Below are 20,960 nucleotides of genomic sequence, written 5' to 3' on the forward strand. Positions count from 1 at the left end.
CTCTGGCAGTTAGAGGTCCAGCATCGAAGTCCTTGCTGACTAGACATCCGGTAAGGACACAGACAGTGTCGTCTCGCTGTCTTCCTGCATGGAAAGGCAAGATAGGTCTCCGGACCTTTTTTTAAGAGCACCTGGTCACTGCGTAATGACCCCAGCGCTAACACTGTTACAGAGCCGATTGCATTTGGGCGTGAGTTCTGGGGTTCTTCTGGGGGACCGGCTCTGCCTGGCAGCCCAGCCTTTCTGCAGGGCACAGCCACACCTGCCCAGCCTGCATGGGCACGCTGCCGTCAGCTCCACACACAGGTGGAAAATGAGGTCCAACCCTGCCAGAGCAGCCTCCTGGATGGGCGTGGCAGTCTCCCCAGCCCATCGCTCCAGGTGCAAGGGTGCCCCCTGTGTGGGGAGGGTGCGCTGGGCTGTCTCTGACCCGAGGAGGTGCTGAGGTCGGAATGCTCGTGGCCCTCAGTGTCGAACCCCGCCCGTGATGAGGCGTCCGGAGGGAGGGCGGAAGGGGTTGGGAGGGCTTGGGAGGTCGGAGTCCTGCCTGGGGTCCTGGCCTTCCAGAAGAGCCCTTCCACTGCGCGGGCACACAGGAAGACGCTGCCGCCAGCAGCCGGCGAGCGGCCCCACCACACGAGGAATCTGCAGGCCCTTGGTCTTGGGCCTCCTGCCTCTAGAACTCAGATCATTTCTGTTGTTGTTAGGCCTCTCGGCGTGTGGCGTTTTGTTTTATAGCCTGACAGGATGAGGACAGGAGGCCTCACTTCCAACCATCCCTGGTGAGCGTGGCCTTCTCATCCAGACCCTGCCGGGGACCAGCCTCCGCTGCCAAGGGCCACAGCCTTGCAGGATGCAGAGTAGCGACCTGGGCCTCAGCCCGGGGGACCCCCTTTCCGCTGGGCCGGCACGGCCTTCCTAGCCTACAGCCCACACTGGCCTCAGAGTGCTCCAAACACAGCCGCTCACTTGGGCCTCCTGCCCCAGGGCCTTTTCTCTGCCTCCCAAACCCACAGACTCACCTAGCTCTGTGGCCAAAGCACTCTCCCGAGCAGCTCACCCAGCCTCAGCCCCCGGGGCCTCAGTCACCTGCACACCCACAGCAGACCTCACTCGGGGGCACAGGGCCCTGCTTTCCCAGAAGCCTGGCTCAAGCATCAGACACCGTCTGACCAGTGCTCCGCTGCCGCAGCACAGCTGTCTTCATGGTCAGATGCCCGGGTGTAGAGGGGAGGAAGCGGGATTCCAGCACTTGGAGCCAGCCATCAGCAGAGGTGTGACACATCCTAGGGGAGTTGGTCAGGGAGCGTGTCGGGTCTCCTCACGGTTAGGGCTGTGTGCAGCCCTCCATGCCTACCTGGGAGGTGGCCACTGTAGGACTGAGCTCCCCCCAAGGCCCCTGACCCCACCTCACCCCCCAGCCATGTAGCTCTGGAGGCCCCCGGGGCACAGGGCCAGCACAGCCTGCCCTGTCCACACCTGGGCCGGGCCAGGAAGGAGGGGCGCCGAAGGGTCAAGGCCCCCAGCTGCTTTGTGCTGTGCGTGAGGAAGCATCTTCTAGACCCACATGGCCCCTCTCCGGACTCGTGCACTTGAAAAGGCGGCCACGCCGGGATTGGAGCCCCCAGAGAGTCCAAGGGTAGCGGAGGCCTGCAGGGAGCTGTGGTGATCTTCAGGTGGCCGTGGACTCCTGGCAGCTGAGAGCTCAGCTCTGGCAAAGGCTTGCTTATTCATCCACTCAGCCACAGCCAGCCAGTGCCAGGCATTATACTGGCTGCTGGGACACAGCAGTGGGATTTAGCCGGGTGAGGCGGCGCACACCTGCCATCCCAGCTACTCAGGAGGCTGCAGTCAGAGGCCAGCGTGGGCGACTTAGCAAGACCCCATCTCAAAGTAAAAACTTAACCAAAGAGCTGGGGCTGTAGCTCAGTGCTCCCTGGGTTCAATCCCCAGCACCACAGGAACAAGGCAGAACTTACAAACTTCCCTGGCTTCTGCTGCAGGGGGAGGAGAACAAGATGAAGCGGTGACGCGCTCCGCGGTGGTGATCAGGGGCAGATGGAGCATGGAGAGGAGTGTTTGAGGTGCACTCTGACGCGGTGGGAGGAGGCCTCCCTGGTGCCAGACCGGTGACTGGCCCTGAAGAGTGTCAGGGAAGCCCCGGGGCTGGAGCACCCCGGTGAGCCAGAGGGACGGTGGGGGAGGCAGGATGGCGGCACAGCCGTGCCGTGACCTGGGAGTGTCTCAGGAGATGCTGTCGGGGTCGAGTGGTGGCCCCAAGAGCCTGTGCTGGAGTCCTATCTGAGGAGCCTACCAGTGTGTGAAATCTTGCGAGTGCAGTCACCCCAGGGAGCCTCGAGATGCGCTCAGCCGATCATCCAACACAAGGGCTTTTGCAGTGACATGCAGAGGACAGACGTGGGGAAAGAGGGGAGACCAGGAAAGCCAGAGGCAAAGACTGCAGTGGCCAGGGGTCAGGGGCTGGGGAAGGCAGGGGGGGTCGGGACGGGGCCCTGCCGCCACTCCATTTCAGCCTTGCCTTGCAGAACTGTGAGAGAAGACAGCTCTGCTGTCATCTGTGACCACCACCCTGGGAAACTGACACAGATGGGCCTCCGGGAGGCCTGGGCTGGGAGGGACACGGCCCCTGGTCAGAGGGTCCCTCCTCCTGCTGTGTGCGGAAGTCCAGGGATATCAGGCACAGACAGCAGCTGGGAATGAGCTGCTGGGTCCCAGGCTGCGGCTGGATGGTGCCAGGTCTGGTGACCCCAGGCTCTTCCTGTCCTGCCCAAAGAATTGGCAGGGACAGCAGATGAATGGGTGGACACAACTTTCATTTAAGGTAGAGAAAGAAAGGGAAAGTGCAGAAGAGAACAGCAAGAAGAGATACGGACCGGGTGCAGGAGTGGCCACTGCAAAAACAGGAAGCATCGGACAGCAGGGTCTCAGAGGCAGCGGTCAGTGGCCACTGTCTTTCGTATCCGCCCAGACTCTGACTGGGAGGAAGCTGCTCTGCCCACGCAGCCTGGCTGTGATGCACACATCACATCCTGTTGATCGGTCTCCAGTCAGGCTTGGGTTACATCCGAAACCTATTTTCAGCCAGCCTGCAGTGCCCTAGTCTCCTGCCTCAGGGCACAGGCCCCAAAGTCCTGAAAGCAGGGACGGGTAGGCGGATGGCTGGCTGGGGAAGGAAGCCCTGGACAGTGGGGCCCAGGCCTTTGGACTTGGTGAGCCAAGCGGGGAAGGGCCCTGCGCCCCAGGGCCAGGGGAGTCCGCTCTTGTGAGGGCCCAAGAGATGGTGTCATCGTAGGACGGGAGCAGGCCCTGAAAACCCGCACAGCCTTCAGAAAGCAGAGGAGAGAGGCCTGAGCCAGGTGGGTTGGGGCCGGCGCATGGCGTGTGGAGCCAACCAAGCGCCTGGCCCCTGCGGTGGCTCACTGCCTTTGAAACTGGTGTGGGTCCCCTGCCTTCCCTCTTCGCTCTCTCCCACCCCCACCCGTGCTTTGTCAGCAGCAGCTCAGCACCTGAAGTCCCTCGAACCGCCTTCTGGTCATTTCAGTAATGAGTGACGGACTCCAGGCCCGCCTTCCCGGCCTCCATGCTGGGCTGGGCTGTCTTCATCCACCTGTGGAACACAATTGAAAACAGACTCCCTCCCACTGCTTGGAAATTCCCAGAGAGGACACCCCGGGGCCCCAAAGGGACAGAGGGCAGCAGGCAGGATATACATGGCGTGATGGGACAATGAGATGGATGTTTACCTTTTTAAAATACATTACAATAAAAGACACATTGCTGGTAATCTCCCTCAAAATCTCCCTCAAAATCTCCCTCTTGCTCCAAACACACTGCCCCGTTGTTCCTGCCACTTTCTGAAGCAGATCTGGAAGTCCTCTTTCGTGAGTGTTTACAGGGTGTGACAAAAACTCGCGGACTGCTGCTGCTGAGCACCATCCAAGGAAGGGCAGGCTTGTAAAAGCATCACAGCGCGTCTCATCCACCCTGCTCGCTGGATCTGTCACCGTGCAACTTCTGGCTCTTCCCCAAAGTCAAAATGCCCAGTACAGGTTAACATTTTAAATCAAATCAGGACATTAAGGCAGTGACAGTAATGCCACTAAAGACACTCAGGAAAGAGGACTCCCAGCACTGCTTCGGAAGATGGCAAGCAGGACGGGATGAGCGTGTTGGGGGGCTCTTCAGGGGGTCAGTGTCAGAGCAGTACTTTTGGGAGGGCGTGCTGCAGGCAAGGCAGGCCCGCTGAAGCTACTGAGTCCGTTTGATTTGCTTGGCCCCAGCTTAGGACGACTAAGCAACGAACCCAAGCCTGGACCCTGGTGATGGTCCTGGTACACGGTGCCGGCCTCCTGTCAAGGGGAGTCAGGGCTGTGTGTGTTCTGGGGGAGCAGCCTAGACTTCTCAAGGTCGGGGTACTCCGTCCTGGAACTTGATGTTTTTAGATCTTGGAGTTAACTCTGCCCACCCTGGCTCTGGGAAGTTGTCCGGCCTCAGCTGCTAGCTGCTCCCTGTCCCTCCTAAGGGACCCATCCCTCAGCGGACTTCCAGGGTGCCAGGCCCAATTTCAGCTCCAACCGAGGCCCTGGGCCGCACCCACCCCACCTGCAGGGGGAGCCAGAGCAGAGCGACCACGTGATTGGATGGGACACAGCCCCAGCACCTCCCAGGGGAGAACTCAGACCCTCCTCTTACCCAGAAGGGCTGTCTCTGAAACACTCCCTGACTTGCGCTGAGGGACACTGTCCCCAAGCAGAGCGCAGTTAGTTCGGCAGAGCCAGGAGTTGTAACCAACTCCGATTGGTACGCCATGGGAAAGATGAACCCTTGGCACATTAAACCCCATGGATCCCGCAGCTGACTTTGGGGTTGTGTGGCAGGGGTCAGTGCTGGAAAGGTTAGACTGCTGGGCCCTGGGCGGGGAAGGGAGGTTTCTGAGAAGAAGCTGGTCTACATGTGGAGTGTCCCCTGGTACAGATCCGGCTTTCACCCTCAGAAAAGCCCTGGGAGTCCACAGGCCCCAGAGCATGTTTCCACACCACCTTCGTGAGGTCCTCCCCACACAGTCCCTATGCCAGGCATGAGTAGCTGGAGCCCAGAGAAACTGAGTCACGGCCGGCCCGCACGGGAACTCAGAGGCAGAGCTTGGTTCTCCTGACCCCTGTGATTTTTCACACTGTGTCCCTCCTGAAGAGCTGGAGCCCACCCAGAACAGGTCTGAGGCCTAATTTAGGGGCAGTGCTTGGTGTGGCTATCAGAACTGGGAGTTTGATGGGTGGCAAGCTCCGTGGGACAGGTGTGACACAGTCCAGCAGGGGTTTAGCACCCCGAGGGAGGACAGCTGGAGTTCCCAGCAGCCGGCAGCAGGGCCCCGGAAGGCACAGTTTCAGAGACACTGTGCCCATGGTGTGCCCAGGTGAGGGCATGCAGGACCATGCAGGTCTCACAGTGACCCCGAGGAATGGCTGAAGAAACTGAGGACAGGCCATCTGGAGAAGCGAGGCCACTGACGGCAGACAAGCTGCCAAATCCACGAACTTATCCGTGACAGGAGGAACAGCAGTCTCCTTGTGTGGCCCAGGACAGAGTTAGGCCACAGAGGGGCAGGAGGGAGAGAGAAGGAGAGAGAACTTGGAGCCCGGTGGGGGCAGAAGGAGAGACCAGGGCTGGTTGCTGGCTTTGGTCCCGGCTCCCCCCTCCATGCACAGCATCTGGTCCCTGCAGGCAGCCACAAGAGAACTGTAGCCCCCGGCATCCCTCCTGGAGAAGCCACATTCTCCAAAGGCAGGGCCTGCCTGGCCGAGACCTTGGGGACCGAGGAAGGACTGGCCCTGACATCAAAGCCCCTACGCAAGGCCTCCCAGGAGAGATGTCCTCTGTCTCCACCCCGGGAGTGCTGTTGCTTGGTAGCTTGCTTCCAGGTCACGTGGACAGGCCAGCGAGGGACCAGCTGTGAGCTCCCAGCTGGACAGCAGTTCTCGGGCAGGAGCGGGTGGCTCTTCCTAAGAGCCTCGTGCGTGAGCCGCCAGCAGGACCTGGGCAGACCCTCCTGTCAGTGACAGACAAGAGACATCTATTATTCTCAAATTCCCCGTTAGTTTCTTACAGTAATATATACGTGATACAGAAAATTTTGAAAATACACAAAAACGTACAAAAATTAATGCCATTTTTAATCCTACCACATATTATAATCTACACTTTAGTCTTTTTCTAACATCTTGAAGAGACCTGTCCACATGCCTTGGTGACCCAGAAGGGCCCCTAGTGTGCACAGCGAGGCCCCCAGGCCCGGACCCGAGAGCACCTCCCTGCCTCACCCCCAGAGTCCCACGTCTTGGGGCACTGAGGGGAAGTCACGGGACGGACGGAGTCCTCCCAAGGCGCTGGCCCCTGCAGCCTTGGCCTCTTGAGCCCAGGGCCACTGTCCTGGGGACCCAAACATCCTGCTCTCTGGCTGTTGCCCTCCGCCTTTCTTTGTTTGTTCCCCATTCCCAGCCTCCCCTCCACCCTCTGAAGCACCAACAGCTCTGCTGACATCTCTCAGGTGGCTGGGGATGGGGTCAGCAGGAGGACACTGTCCCTGTGATAGACAGACATGGCTGTTACACCGCGTTTACACACGGCGGTGTCTGTGTACACACACGCACGCACACACACACGCACACATATGTACATTTTCCATTGAGGACTAAATTGCTTTGTAGCCTACTTTTTACCTATATTTTAGAAGGTTTTCTTGTGCCTGAATATTCTTCAAAAATACCATTTTAAATGGCTGTGTAATTGTGCAGATATATCAAAATATATGTAACTGTTCACCTATTCCAGAGCTACTGGACTTCCTTTCTTTGCCATTCAACATTTTCTTTGTTGAAAATCTTTGTTTTTGTTTGAGACTGGGCCTCTCTAAGTGGCTGGACTCAGACCCGGTCTCCTGCCTCAGCCTCCGGAGTACCTGGGACTGCGTGCAGCTGCCACCACACTCGGCTAGTGATCATCTTTGCACGTGCTTCGTGTTTCGGTTTCTAAAATCACCTCCCCCGAGGACCTTCGCGACGCTTTGAGCTGAGTACCCCGATCTGCCCTGGCCGTGTGCTCCTCGCTCAGACAGGGATGGTGCCAGGGTCTGTCCGGTGCGACACCAGTGAGCCCCGTCGTATTATTTGAAATCAAACACAGGTATTTCAAAGCTGCAACTTATATGCTCGCCAACAAATATTAATAATTATGAAGTCATTCTAAGAGATTATTTTGTCAGTTGTTTGCCTTCCTCTCCTGTTTTCCTAATAAGATTTTGGTGGATTGATGGAAAAACCACTTTATGTGCTTTCTGTATGTTACCATTCTGAGATGTGTAGCATGTGTTTCACTAGCGTGCTGTTAGCTTTGGCCAAAGCTTTATATTTGCACTGTTGAAGCTATTGGCCTTTCCTCTGGTGACATATCTGTGAAATAGGAAGTCCTTCTGAGGGAATGGCTGTTTCAGTAGGTTAAGACGTTGGCTCCTCCTCTCCTTGGGTTCTCTGTTGTGGTGAATTGTGAACAAGCATCCTTTCCTCCGAAGGGCATTTTCCTGGAAACACCTGGGATGTGCTTACTCTATTCTGCTTCCCTGGAGGCTGGCGTCAGGTGGGAGGGGCAGGCCACTCCCTGGGATGGCCTCCAGAGGGACATGGACGGGGCACTGGAGGTGCAGAAATGGCTTTCTGCAGCTCCTGGGACCCATGCTGTGTCCCAAGGGACACCTGGTGCCTAGCTTTCCCGCTGGAGAAATGAAGATACCAGCCCAAGCCTCTTCCCTATACCTGGTGGACACCAGTCCTCGGGAATGAATTCAGTTCGTAAGTCAAGGGTCCACTGTATTTGGAGATACTGCCTTCTGGGTCCTTCAGATCACCAAGCAACGGATCTTAGATCAGGACATTTGGTGGTGTGGCTAACAAAGGATCTCTGAAGTCAGGGGATGAGTCCCTGGTGGTTCCCAAAGCTGCCGCTAGAACTGTGTGAGCTTGGGCCACTCACTTCTTTGAGCCTTGATTTCTTCTTGATAATATGGGAATATTAGAAGTGCCCCAGCTAGGGCATTGTGGGGCTTAAGTGAGAAATAATTTATATCGCGCAAAACGTTAAGGCGAGTGTGTAATTACCTCTGAGGCACTATGAAGAGTCCTCCCAGCAGTCTTGCATTGTCTTAGGAAGGGGCCAGGTGGCCACCCTGCCTGAGGCCGGTGTCTCAGTACCTCCCGTGCTGACCACTGCGGGCTCTTTCCTCACAGCAGTGACTGTGGACAGAGAAGAGCTGTGGACTGGTCTGGCCAAGCGATGCTTTGAGGGAGGCCAGGGCCGCCAGACTGTCACCAGCTGCGTCTTCCGGCAGGCTGTCCTGAGTGGGAAAGTGTGGAGGGGCAGCCCTTCCCAGGGTCCTCTTGGGCTGGCCCCGAGCCTGTCTTGTCCCGCGGAAGAGTCAGGCCAGCTCCCCGTGAAAAGGAGGCTCGGCCCTAGGTGGGCCCCTCCCTCACTGTGCTGCGGCTCCACGTAGCAGCACCTCACTGGCTGCAGGGGTCAACAGCCTGGGGCTTCTGCTCCTCCAGGGGACCCCTCATCCCTGGCCGAGGCCAGGCCTGAGGCAGAGGAAGCAGATGTGGTGGGTGAGCTCCCCCCTCAGCCCTCGCCTGCTCCATCCTGTAACATAAACACATTCTGGAGCCAGGCATGACTCAGGCCTCAGGAATGTAAGATCAGACCTCCTCTCCTGGGGCAAATTTCCCATCTGAAGGTGAGCAGGGGCTGGCGGGCCAGCCAGCCAGAGGTCCTGTGCTTCTGGAGGAGCAGACCAGGCAGCTGGCTGGGCGCCCACTGCAGACCCCCAGAGCCCTAGGGGGGGTGTGTGTGTGCGTGTGCGTGTGTGCATTTGCGGGAGCCGGGCAGAGGGGCTGGGCTGGGACTCCAGTCCCCTCCAGGTTCATGGACTTGGAGCAGCAGGCTGAGAGGGCGGGGCAGAGGCCAGGGCAGGATGGCACCTGGCTCTGTGCACCCGCCCTCCCTACTCAACCCTGAGCATGGGCAGACTGTCCAGCCGCCTGCCTGGGCCCAGCGCTCCTGGTACCCTGGCCCCCCTAGTGCAACCTCTGGGATGCTGGCAGCTCCTGGAGGCTGGGGCTCCCAGATACCCACTCCACCTGGCACGCCCTAGGCCAGGGTCACTCTGGGGACCCAGCTGTGTCCTTGCTTAGTGCCACCAAACAAGTTAGTAAGCGTTCTCTCCAATCTCAGAAAGAACATCCCATTGCTGGCTCTGCAGGTAGCTGTGCTGCTGGGAGGTCAGCACACTAGGCCTGAGTCTGTGTGCCAGGTGCCAGACACAGGCCGAATCGAAGCCACCCCTGGATGGGGCAGGAAATGCTGGCCCCGGGCAGAGACCTCTCTTGGCTTGGTGGAAGGGCCCAGTTCTGGGACCAGAGAAAGCACAGTCTTGCGCTGTCAACATTCACCGGACAGTGTGCAGATAGCGCGGGCCAGGTGACCTAGCCAGACCTGAAGAGTGCGGATCGGCGTATACCCAGGCCTGGGCAAGGAAGCAGGCTCAGGTCAACTCGGGAGGCCTGTGGAGTCAGGGCCGCTGCTGCTGGTTGTGCCAGCCCTGGAAGCACTGCTTGCTCGGGGCTGGGCAGAGGCTGGGGTGACTGAGACCCTGACCTGGTATGCTCGGGCGAGCCTGGAGTGGCAAGTATGCCCTGCGAGGGGCTGAGGGCCAGGCAGGGGTCAGGGGCTGCTCCCCAGCCTGGTCAGAGCTGGCCCGGCTTGCAGGTCCCTGCGGATCTGAGTCCCACGGTGGGAGGGGGTCCCGTGCAGTGGGTGTTTGTTCCCAGTTAGCGGAGTTTCTCTCCAGAGCGCAGCAAACTGAGCCCAGCCCCCAGGTCACGCCTGCCCGTGACAGTCCTCCGGCTCTCCCTCCGTGGGACAAAGATGCTGTTCAGCTGCCCTCACTGGTCCTCAGGTACCTGTGAGACCACGTGCCGGGGGCTGATGGCAAGGAAGAGGGTCCAGGGAGGGAGAGGGCCCGGAAGTGAGGACGTTCAGTGCCTCCCGGGGCCTGCTGCCCTGTGCCCTCAGAAGTGCTGGGGAGTCCACCCTGCCCAGGAGCCACCCCCCATTGCGCTCGTCTAGCCCCGCACACGTGGGCTAGCATCCAGTGACACCTGCACCGGCCTCCTTGCAGGGGTCCCGAGCCCTGGCGGGGAGGGCTGGGTCTCCAGGGCCGTCCCACTGCGGGGTGGGTCCGTTCCTTCTGAGGCCGTCGGGCAGCTCCATGGCTCCCCACCCGGTGTTCACTCCCTGAATAAATCTCTTTCTGAGTGGGAGGACCCTGGACGTGTTTCTAGCCAATAGATGGACAAAGCCAAGAAGATTTTGCAAATCAGTTAAGAACCCAGTCATTCGATGGTTGAGTTGATCAAAGCTAACTGCTGTCTGTGGGAGTGGCTCAGACAGGTGACAGCCCTTGCTCTACGAGGGTTTGGGCCTTCTCTGCAAGGTGAGATGGGAAAAGCAGCCGCCTGAAGTCCCCCTGGCAAGGAGCCGCAGGCAGCCCCTGGGGCCCGCAGGTGACCTGTGGCTGGGAGCAGAATGGCAAGTGTCCTCCACGTGTCAGTGCCAGCAGATGCACCCCACAGCGGGACACGCTGATCCACCTCACCGGGGCCTTCACATGAGATCCCAGACCCCGGACAGCTTGACAGTTTCGTGAGACCCTGAGAGGGCCCAGGTAAGACATGCCTGGGCTCCTGGCCCGTGGATCCGGGACTCGACTGCTAAGTTGGTGGGGATTTGCAGGGGACAGAGCACCATACAGGTGGGGAGCTAGAAGGCTTCAGGTGTCAGGCTGGGGGGGAGGGGTGTTCTGCCCCCCCCAGGGTCTCAGGCCAGAGGCAGCAGCTGGACAGAGGGAGGCTCCCGTCCAGGCCCAGAGCTGTGTGTGCAGGCGGTACACCCCTTCCTAGAATTACAGACCGCTGAGTGCGGTAGAAATATTCTAGCCAGGCAGGCAGGCAGGGGCGAGGCCCTCGAGGGAGGCAGTGCGGAGGATGAGAACACATCACAGCTGTGGCTGGAGGCGCACCCATGCGAGGCCAGGCCTCAGGATAAAGACGGAATGATCAGGCCTGCGCGCCTCCCCAGGGCATTATTGATGTCACCTGGTCCAATGAAGTCTAAATAGGCATCAGTTGCCCGAGTGGGTGACCAGGACCCCTGATCCATCCCTTCCTAAGAAGGCCTCTGGTCTTTCTGTGTACACTTGCTATGTGGCCTGCTTCCCATCACATCAGTATCACTTAAGCGGCTGTACTTGCAATCTTGTTGGTTGATCATAGATTGGGCCCATGTTGCGCCCACCTTGTGATTTTGTTCAGTAAAACTTCCTTTGTAAGTGGGGTCCCGGGCAACCCACTTTCAGATCCCCTCATGTCTCTCAGGAGCTCTCTCTCTGAATAAATTTTTCCTACTCTTAAACCCCATTCTTTAGAATTCATTCTTCGATTTTGGGGAACTCGAATTTGGTGTGTCCGACATCTAGCAGGTTGGGAGTTATGTTACTTCCCTGATGTCCCTAGGGTCGGGTTTCTAGGGTAGGCTCAGTGGACCGGAAGCTGGGGCCAGGATCACATACCTGCGCAGGGTGGCAGCCGTGTGAGACACTTACGTGGGCAGAGGCATCCTGGGGTGAGCACGGCAGGCCAGGATTCCTGCTCATCTGCCCGACTGCTGGGAGTGCTACTCACTTTCAAGTTGACTTTCAATAAGAACGGTTCGTCTCTTCCGGCCTGGGTATCTACGTCTGCCCTCGGCCCTCAGGGTTCCCTTTAACCTACAGAGTTGTCAGCTTGTTGTGATCTGACTTTGTAACCTCTGCCAGAGTCGCGGTCAATTTCTATTTCTCCAACCACAGCTGAGACTGGCAACTTGTTCCCAGCCTTGTTAGGACTTTGGAGTTCCCTTCTGTGAATTCTTCTTTCATAAACTAACTTTTTGGGGGATAATTTTATTAATTTGGGTTTTTGTGTGTGTGTGCTATTTTTCCCCACGGGAGCCTGCTAAGGGCTGTTTTGAAACCCAGGGTGGCCCCTCCAGCCCTCAGCAGGCTGCAGGCACGGGGCTGCTCTGGAGCCCTGGGTCTGTACCCCAGGGTTGGTCCAATGCTGGGGTGGGTGGTGGGTGTGACTTCGGTATATTTCTGCCCTGGTCGGGGACGTGTGCGCTATGCTAGAAGGAGACCCGTAGCGAACTGTTCTGTTGGGCCAGAGCCTTTCTCCCTGTTGTCTTAAAGCCAGAAGGGGTGGGGGGCCGAGGCAGGAGGACTGCAAGGTGGAGCCCAGCCTGGCCAATTCAGAGACTCAGCGAGACCCTGTCCTAAATAAAATAAAGAAGGGCTGCAGACGGAGCTCAGTTCAAAGGCCTGGGTTAAAACCTCAGCACCACACAAAGCAAAGAGGGCGAGAGGCGGTGGAGGGAGCATGTGCAGAGCCCGGTGCATGCAGGGCTGAGCTGGGCACTCCATGGCTGGCCTGGGTCTACTCTTGGTGCCTCATCTTCCCCGAGCTCCTTCTCCGCTGGAAAGACACAGGAATCCGAATCTTGGACATTTACAACATGGCCCACAACCCGGGTTTCTGCCTCCCAGGCCAGACCCTTGTCCTGCATTGGCACAACAAAGCTGGCCAGGAGAAGCCGGCAGGGTGGTCAGCAGGCCCCACACGGGGCATCAGCGAGGGGACAGTGGCTGAGGGCTGACACTGACTCCCAGGCAGCCCGCGGACCCCACCTTCCAGGAGGAGCTCAGGGGCAGAGCACCAGGGAGGAGAGGTGAGTGACCCCACCTTGAGCTGTGAGCAGGACTCTCGGAGCTAACAGTGGCTCTGTGTCTGGTGTCGCCAGGGCCGGAAGCCCCCAGCATGGGCCCTCGGTGAGTCATGCAGGGCTTCTCCTGGGCCGGCTCTGTTGTGCCTGTTGACCTTTCAGCCCTGGCTGGAACAGCAGATGATCTCATCAGCAGGAGTCGGGGAAGCCCTGTCACTTCAGCCCAGGAAGTTCACCGCCCACAGACAGCCTGACGCTGGTCCTGGCCTTGAGAGGCTCCCGGAGGAGGGGTGGACATGGGCAGCAACAGCCCCGGCCCATGCAGAGCCTGCTGGGAGGAAAAGACCCGTGCACGTGGGGTCCAGGGAAAGTCCCACTTTGTTCTCTCGGGACACAGCCGGGGTCTGGCCACCCAGCTCAGCTGTATCCTGTGGATTTCCCGGACTCAAGAGAAGCCTCCAAGGAGTGGATTGGGAATGTCCCAGAAAGGGCAGGGAGGAGACTGGCAGGGAGTCAAGGGCTGAGGGCTGCAAGCCTGGCCTGTGTGGGAAGCGTGGGAGGGGGCATGGACAGGCTCTCCATGCAGCTGGCTCAGAGGAGTTCAGATCACCAAGCTGGAACTGGGACATGGACCTCGCTGGTCAGGACAGAGCCGGGCTCTGGGGTCCAGCCAGACACCCGCTAACTGCAGCCGGAGAGAATCACTTTCCCTCCCTGAGCCTCAGCTTCCTGCCCAGCAAAGTGGCGGTCCTGTTCAGGCTGTGACAGGGCGGCCCCAGGGGTGGAGTCAGGACCAGCCTCAGGGATGAGGTCTCTGCTCGACCCTCCCTGGAGCTTAGAGGAGGCTATGGATGGACATCTGTTGTCCCTCACCTCCTAGAGAGCCCGGCCTGACCCGTGTGTCATGAACGGCCCCTTCCTCAGGACACAGGTGGAGGTGGGGACGTCTGCCAGAGCCTGGGGCCCCTGCTGTCCAGAGCCAAGGACAGTGCCATCCCAGTCTCAGTCTGCTGGTTACCATGGTGAGCGATGGCACAGTCAGTCAGAGAGACGCACGGGGATGGAAAGTTCAGACCCTTGGGCCCGACTACAGTCTGGGGCTCTGCCCTGGAGGCCACAGAGACCCACGCCCTCCTGAGCGGGCTGTGTCCCCATCTGCCTCTCAGAGGAGCTCAGGGATGAGCTGCCGTAGGATGCAGGCACCGGTCAAGGGCAGGTCGTCCCTCACCCCTGCACTGCCCTCCTGCACCCCGAGTCCGGAGCACACAGCAGGAGCCTCCTTCCTGCACCTGTGCCGGAGAACAGAAAGTTACCTGAGGGGGAGCGGCGTGGCCCTGCATGTCCCAGGACACGTTTCTGGGGCTTCTGCAAGCCCACGCTCACCCCTGGCCACAGTGCTACCCCCGCTCTGAAGGGAGCTGGGGAGTCGCACTGGGAAAGTTTGGGGCAGGCCTGGCTCTGATACCCACAGGCCCTGGGAGCCCTGCCCCAGGCCCACAGCTGGGAGTGCAGCTTGGACAATAGCCCTCTGACTGTCGTCACCTACCTGGAGAAGTCACTCCAGGAACGCCGGCCAGCATGACGTTCAAGCGCGGTCGTTTTGGCTCAGGCAAAGGCCTTAGTTGATGGCCTCTGTTTCCTTCTTCTGCCAGTCTCTACCTCCTAGTCTGCTCTGTCCATGGAGAAGCACTATCGTGTGCGTGTGTGTGTGTGCGCCTGCCTGTGTGTGTGTTTTTAGTACTGGAGACAGAACCCAGGGCCTTTGCACTGAAGTACATCACCAGCCCATTTTATTTTTTATTTTGAGACACTTTGGCTAGGTTGCATATACTGGGTTGGAACTTGGGATTCTCCTGCCCCAGTCATGGGCTGCAGGCATGTGCCACCAGGCCCAGCCTCAAAGAAGCGCTGCTGTACTCCCCATGGGTCATGCTACGCCTCCTAGACTTGGGAGGAGTTTTCTTTCCATGCCAGCCTGAGAGCTGTATCGAAGGCCTTTCAAGCCACTGAGGCACCAGGGCAATGCAGGGAGACCAGAGGATCATATGGGCCAGACCTCTTGAGAAGCACCTGGCACACACTTAGGGAAGCCTTGGGCAAGCCCCTCGGGCCAGCAGGAGATTCTGGGAAGAGTTGGGTGGCGTCCCAGGCCGCAAGACCTAGGCTGACCTGCAAGAGGCTGGGCATGGAGCTAGGGAGGGGTCTTCCTCTGCCTCCCCCTCAGCAGCTGGGGCCCCACTCATGAGCAGTCGGCAGTGACAGAATAGCGACTTCTCCGTCCCCGTTCCGAACCTGGCTGCAGCCCAGGCCCTCAGCCGGGCTCCCTGCACTCCAGCTCCAGGCTTTTCCTTCGGGAGTCTGTCTACAAAGTGGGGGCGACGCACACTCTGCCTCCTGGCTTTCCTTCTCCCTGCCCTGGGAGCGCCCGCCCTGTGGGTGTGGAGTGTTTACCGAATGCAGGTGGGGCCGCTGCTCCCAGGTGGCTGTGGACACCAGATCACTCCCTCGAAAGCTGAACGTGCAGGAACACACGCGTGTGCGAAGAGGAAGTGTGTGTGACTGCTCCAAGCCTCTGGCACCAGTCTTGGGCCCTCCTGCCCAGACATGCTTGTCCTCTGACATCCCTGTCCTGACCGCAGGGCCCTCTCAGCCGCCTCTGAGCCCATCCCTTGCCACCATGGTCAGCAGCGGATCTGCACACCGCGGCCAGTGGCCTCCCAGGCCCACGGCCACCTTCACATCCTCTCTGCCCCAGGGGAAGACCCTCTGCTCCCTCTGCTTCCTCAGGACACAGCCCGGCTTCAGACGCAAGGCAGGCCTGCTCCTACCTGCGGCCTGCCGTGGCGGGCCCTGAGGTCTGGCTTCAGCTGGCCTCCCTGTCACCCCCCCCCCCTCCACTGGCGCCTACTGGCCTCCAGCTGGCCCTGGGTGGCCCCTGCTCTTCTGCCGGTCTGGGGCCCACCCGGACTCTTCCTGCCTGTGGCGTCCCCTCCCCACAGCCCTCCAAGCCTGCAGCGTCCAAGCCAGCTCTGTGCTCAGTGCCCCCAGTTTCCCTCGTGGGCCCTCACAGCCTTCCTGCTCAGGCCCTCTTCCACACCCCCGTGGGCTGACGACTCCACGGAGCGAGGCCCTGAAGAGCTGCAGTCTACTCCGCGTGCATCCCCCTGGATGCAGGACCCTCGTCCCAACCGGCCCGAGTCAGGCGGCCTGCGGCAGAAGCCTCAGGTGTGAAGCACCCACACGGCGTGCTGGGAACAGGCTCACTCCAGAGGCCCCAGGCAGACTCCCGGGGAATTCCCAGCCCGTCCACCCTGGACATTTAACTGGAAAAGCTCCGCTGGGGGGATTCTCTACCCTGTCATTTCTTTACCACTGCTCCAGAAGGCCATCCCTGGTTGGCCTCTGATTCCTAGAAAGCAACTGCTTCTTGAGTAACAGAAAACCAAAACTCTAGACTGAGTTCTCCCTCTGATGATGAGCTCTGCTTCCGGAAGACAGGCAGGACCCAAGGAACTGAGACTGCGTGTGATGCATCTGCTTCCATCTCTTTTTTGGTTTTTTGGTTTTGTTTGGATTTTTCAGACAGGGTGTCGCTATGTAGTTCAGGCTGGCCTTGAGCTCACTATGTAGCCCAGGCTTGAACTTGCATGATCTGCTTGCCTCAGCCTCCTGAGTGCTGGGATTACAGGCATGTGCCACCAGGCCCGGCCTGCTCCCATTTCTGTCGTGAAATGAAAGACCTGGATGGTGTGGTACACTCTACCCACACTGAAGGCATCGTTCAAGGTCTCTCGCAAGGCAGGACTTCTTGGGCTGGCAACGTTTGCAGGCACTGCTGTGTGGCAGGCGCTTACAACAGGAGGAGGTGACTGGTGCCCAACACAGAAAGTTCATGGAGCTACAGCACAGCAGACCTGGGTCTCCAAGGCAGTCCTACCCTGGTGTGCACGCACCGGAGAAGTCTCAGGCCAGCGAGGACATAAGACTGCCCAGCCAGAAAGAGGGATGTCAGCAGTAGGAAGGGTTCTCAGAGAAGGTTGACACTGACATTGCAGGGGGTCCTCTGAGGACGAAAAACGGGGAGGAGCTTCCGGGATGAAGAGCTCCACAGAGGCAGTAACCAAGCACGGACAGTGGAGGAGGCAGGCGGTGGTGGCTGGGACAGAGGCAGGTCCTCTCCCCCCTTCCATGCCATGGCTGCTGGGGCCGCTTGAGCATCCTTCTCCCCAAATGGTTGTCTTCCAGAAATCATCCTCCACGTGTGCGTATCAGGGCTCATCACTCGCACCTCCAGTTGATTTCTCAGCTACTCCTGTCCTTGGCTGCAGAGAACTGCGGGTGGGGAGAAGGTGCCGCCCAGGCCCTGTGGCGGGCAGCCCAGCTCCGAGGCCAGCCGTGAGCAGCACCGAGCGGCAGCCTGGGGGCAGAGGAAGAGGAGGCACGGCCAGCTTCCCCTCACTTGGCGCTTCAGCAGGGGCTTGGCCTGTGGGAGCCTGCAGGGTGGGGGCAGAGCGTGGCCAGGGAACCAGGACCCAGGGCGCACGTTGAGGCCAAACAGCCTCTGGAAGAGGAGGCACTGAGGCATTTCCTGACTTTCAGGGTTTGGACTGGGACTCCCTGCTCAGGGTGGACAGTGGGGTCTGCGGGCTCCCAGCCCCAGCACAGCTCCGGGTAGACGCCTGCTGGGCCCCTCATCCCCAGAATGTGGCCTCCAGTTTAGGAAATGCTTCCCTCAAGACTGAAGAGTGGCAGAAGCAGCCCCAGAACCCAGGGTTCTGACATTCCACGGAAACCAAAGCAAGGTGGCATGAGAGCACTGGGGAGGGCAGGAAGGACCCGGCTTGGTCTGAGGCTCCCAGACGTTTATGTTCTCCCCATTTATTTGCCAGGAAATGGCTGTTTTTAGGCCAATAATAACAACCACCACCTCCTGTGTGTTCTCATTTAACCCTGGCGAAAACTAAGCAAGGCAGCAGCACTTGGCCTCTGTTGTGGAGAGGAGAGAATGGAGGTTCAGGAGGACTCAGGGTCCCTGAAGTCCCAGGGCTGCTGACATCTGAGCTGTGACACGAGCCCAAGGCAGGAGCCTTCCCAGCTCTCAGGGTGGAGGAAGCTTGTGCATGCGTCCAGAGAGGCGGGCAGACACTTGAGAGTGGCCGGGAGGCTGTGTGCAGCTAGGTGAGGCCAGGTGCCAGCCGGGGGTCCAGTGAGGTCATTGGTCGCCACTGACCTCGGCCATCTTCCCGGCCACGCAGCACTGCGTTGTTCCCGTGGAGCCCTGGCTCCAGGGTCTGGCAGTGAGGCCCCCACTCCCTCTCCAAGGCCAGTTCAGCCGTGCTGACCACGGTCAGGGCCATCTGCGATGGAGGGAAGGAGGAGGCAGCCATGGAGAACCTGCTTGCGGGAGGTTAGCGCTGGCTGCCTCTCCTGGACCTTTGTGAGGTGTCCACACACTGCTCGCTTCAGCAGGAAGAGAGCGCTGAGCTTGCGAACTGTGATTTGGCTGAGCCATTAATTCCGTGAATTTTTAGGACTTGATGACCGAATTCAAAACCACTCAGGATTCATTCTGCAATATGCTGGACAGGGTCCTCTGAGGCATCATATTTCCCAAATTGCAGCTACGCTGTCTTTCAGGATGATCCCGCATGGAAATTGGAATAAATTTGGAGTTTTCCATTTAAAAGTCAATGTGTTGTGGTTTTGCGAATGCCTCTCTTTCCCAAGCTCACTGCCAGGTCCCTGAGAGCTGACCCTCTGGTTACGGCCATTTAGTGTGGGAACTGCACCAGGCTCTCCGGAGCTTCGGAGTCCTGCAGTTTGCATCTGGGAGCCGTGTTTCGGTGCTTCCACCTGGCAGGCAGCCTCGCCACCGTGACACACTCAGCAGTCGGGAGCTGCAGGACAGTGGTAGATACTCGATTCATCAGTGCACCTGTTCTCCTGCCGTGAAAACGATGCTGCCTGGGTTTCCAGGGCAGCACTAGGCCGGACCTGGCTTCGCACCTCTGTGGTGTTCACCACCACCTCAAGTGTGCAGCGTGGGTTCTAACGCTGGTCTCCTGCAAACAGCTGCAGCCACAGGCAGACCACTGTGCGGCACTGCAGCACCCTTGGCCGGCCCGGTGGGCTGGTGCTGTGCTCCCTGAGATACCAAAACGTACCTCCAAGTCCACACAACGGAGACTTCTGACTGGAGGCTGGCTGGAATCAGGCTTGGTGAACTGTTACTCTTTTTTAAAAAAAATTTAAATGTGTAACTTTATTATCATTTACTAAACACACATATACAAAAATTAAGATTATTCAAAGAAAACCAATGCAAGGGAAAAAACTGTAATAATATTCAAATATAATAGAACTCAACCAAAGCAAAACTGAAAAGTACTTAAACATTTTTCCATATGATTTCTTAAAAAATCTCAAGCATTAACAAGACATCAAAGGATGTGATTTGTTTTAGAAAGATTTTCAAAACTAATATTGAACACATAGTGGTCTGGAAAAAAATTCTAATTAGCTAGTAGACTCCACATAGGCCAAATTTTTTTAAATGTAAATTTCAATACAGTCATATGACACATGATGGAAATATAATCTGAGAAATATGTTATTAGGCAATTTCATCCATGTGTATCGCAAAGTACCACACAGAGTGCCAACTTCTAAGTGCAAACTGAGAAGGTATACGTCAGTCATCTGTGATGGCCCCTTGATATTATCCAAATGTGCAGTTAAACATGAGATACCTGAGTCTATCACTGGCATAGCAGCACACTGCTTTACAGTAAACTCTTTTATACAAGTAGGATTGTGCTCTAAAGGATGAAAAGTGCAGCATGTTATGGTAAGTACCTAAAACAGTAACAGTCATTTATCACACTATCGAGTGCTGTGTACTGTACATAGCTGCATGTGCTTCTTCTGGAAACACACCCTCCTCTCCTTTGATCTCAGTGACTCTTCCTTCCCAGCACACTGATGAGCTCCAGCCTAGTCTCTATCCACATCTCTTCCTGTAGTTTTAAACACAATCTACATATGGATTCTTTCCAGATTCCAGCCTGTAACTCTGATCTCTCCCCTTCCTGTCCTGCCATTCCTACCCCTTTGAACCTTTTCTTCGTATTTCAGATTATCGATTATTCATTTTATTCATTTTAATCCTTATTTACATTTTCAGTTTCTCACACTAGAGAAACTATTCAGTATTTACACATATATGTCCTATTTATTTCACTTAAGAGTATGGTCTCAAGCATCCATTTAAGCTATAAATGTCTCTAGTTTCTTCCCCTTTATGGCTGAGTAGTACTCCATTTTATTAAAAAACCACATCTTCTTTATCCAGTTTGCAGTTGACGGGCACTTGGGTTGTTTTCAAGCTTTAGCTATTACAAACTGCCGCTACAAACATGGGTGCACATATATTGCTGTGGTATGATGCTTTTAGTTCTTTTGGGAAGATACCCAGCAGGGGGATAGCTGGGTCAAATGGGACCTCCAGCCCTAGTTCTTTGAGGTATCTCCACACTGAATTCCACAGTGGTTGCACCAGTCTGCACTCCCACCAGCAATGGAGAAGGGTTCCTTTCTCTCCCCACAGCCCCGCCAGCATTTGTTATTGGTTGATTTCTTGATAGCAGCCATTCTTTCTGGGGTGAGGTGGAATCTCGGCGTTGCTTTCATCTGCATCTCTTGAATGACCAGTGATGTTGCACATTTTTTCATATATTTATTTGCTGCTTTTACTTCTTTGTCTGAGAAATGTCTGTTCATTCCAGATACCCATTTTTGAATTGGGTCTTTGAATTTGGGGGGGTCTGATTTTTTTCAGTTCTTTATATATTCTAGATAGTAGTCCTTTGAGTGAGGTACAGCTGCTGAAAATTTTTCCCCACATTGTAGGTTGTCTCTTAGCTCTGTGGGTGGTTTCTCTTGCAGTGCAGAAGCTTTTTAATAAGATGAGATCCCAGTTGTTGATTCTTTGTGCAAGTTCCCATGCCGCTGAGGTTTTGTTCATAGAGTCTTTTCCTATGCCAATATTTTCAAGAGTTCTACCTAATTTATCTTCCAACAAATTT

General features: G+C 57.2%; 1 long non-coding RNA gene across 1 annotated transcript in view; it reads left to right on the top strand.

Annotated features, from left to right (window-relative positions):
* The window catches only part of LOC101699047 (uncharacterized), a 39,226-nt gene that overhangs the window by 9,472 nt on the left and 8,794 nt on the right, over positions 1-20,960 (top strand). The window contains exon 5 of the long non-coding RNA XR_204946.3: positions 1-20,960. This exon is cut by the window's right edge and continues 8,794 nt beyond it. This is a non-coding gene — a long non-coding RNA (uncharacterized LOC101699047).

The sequence above is a fragment of the Heterocephalus glaber genome, unplaced genomic scaffold (genome assembly GCF_053883595.1).
Source record: "Heterocephalus glaber isolate CG9 unplaced genomic scaffold, H.glaber_assembly_v1.0 deba00001457, whole genome shotgun sequence".
NCBI lineage: Eukaryota > Metazoa > Chordata > Mammalia > Rodentia > Bathyergidae > Heterocephalus > Heterocephalus glaber.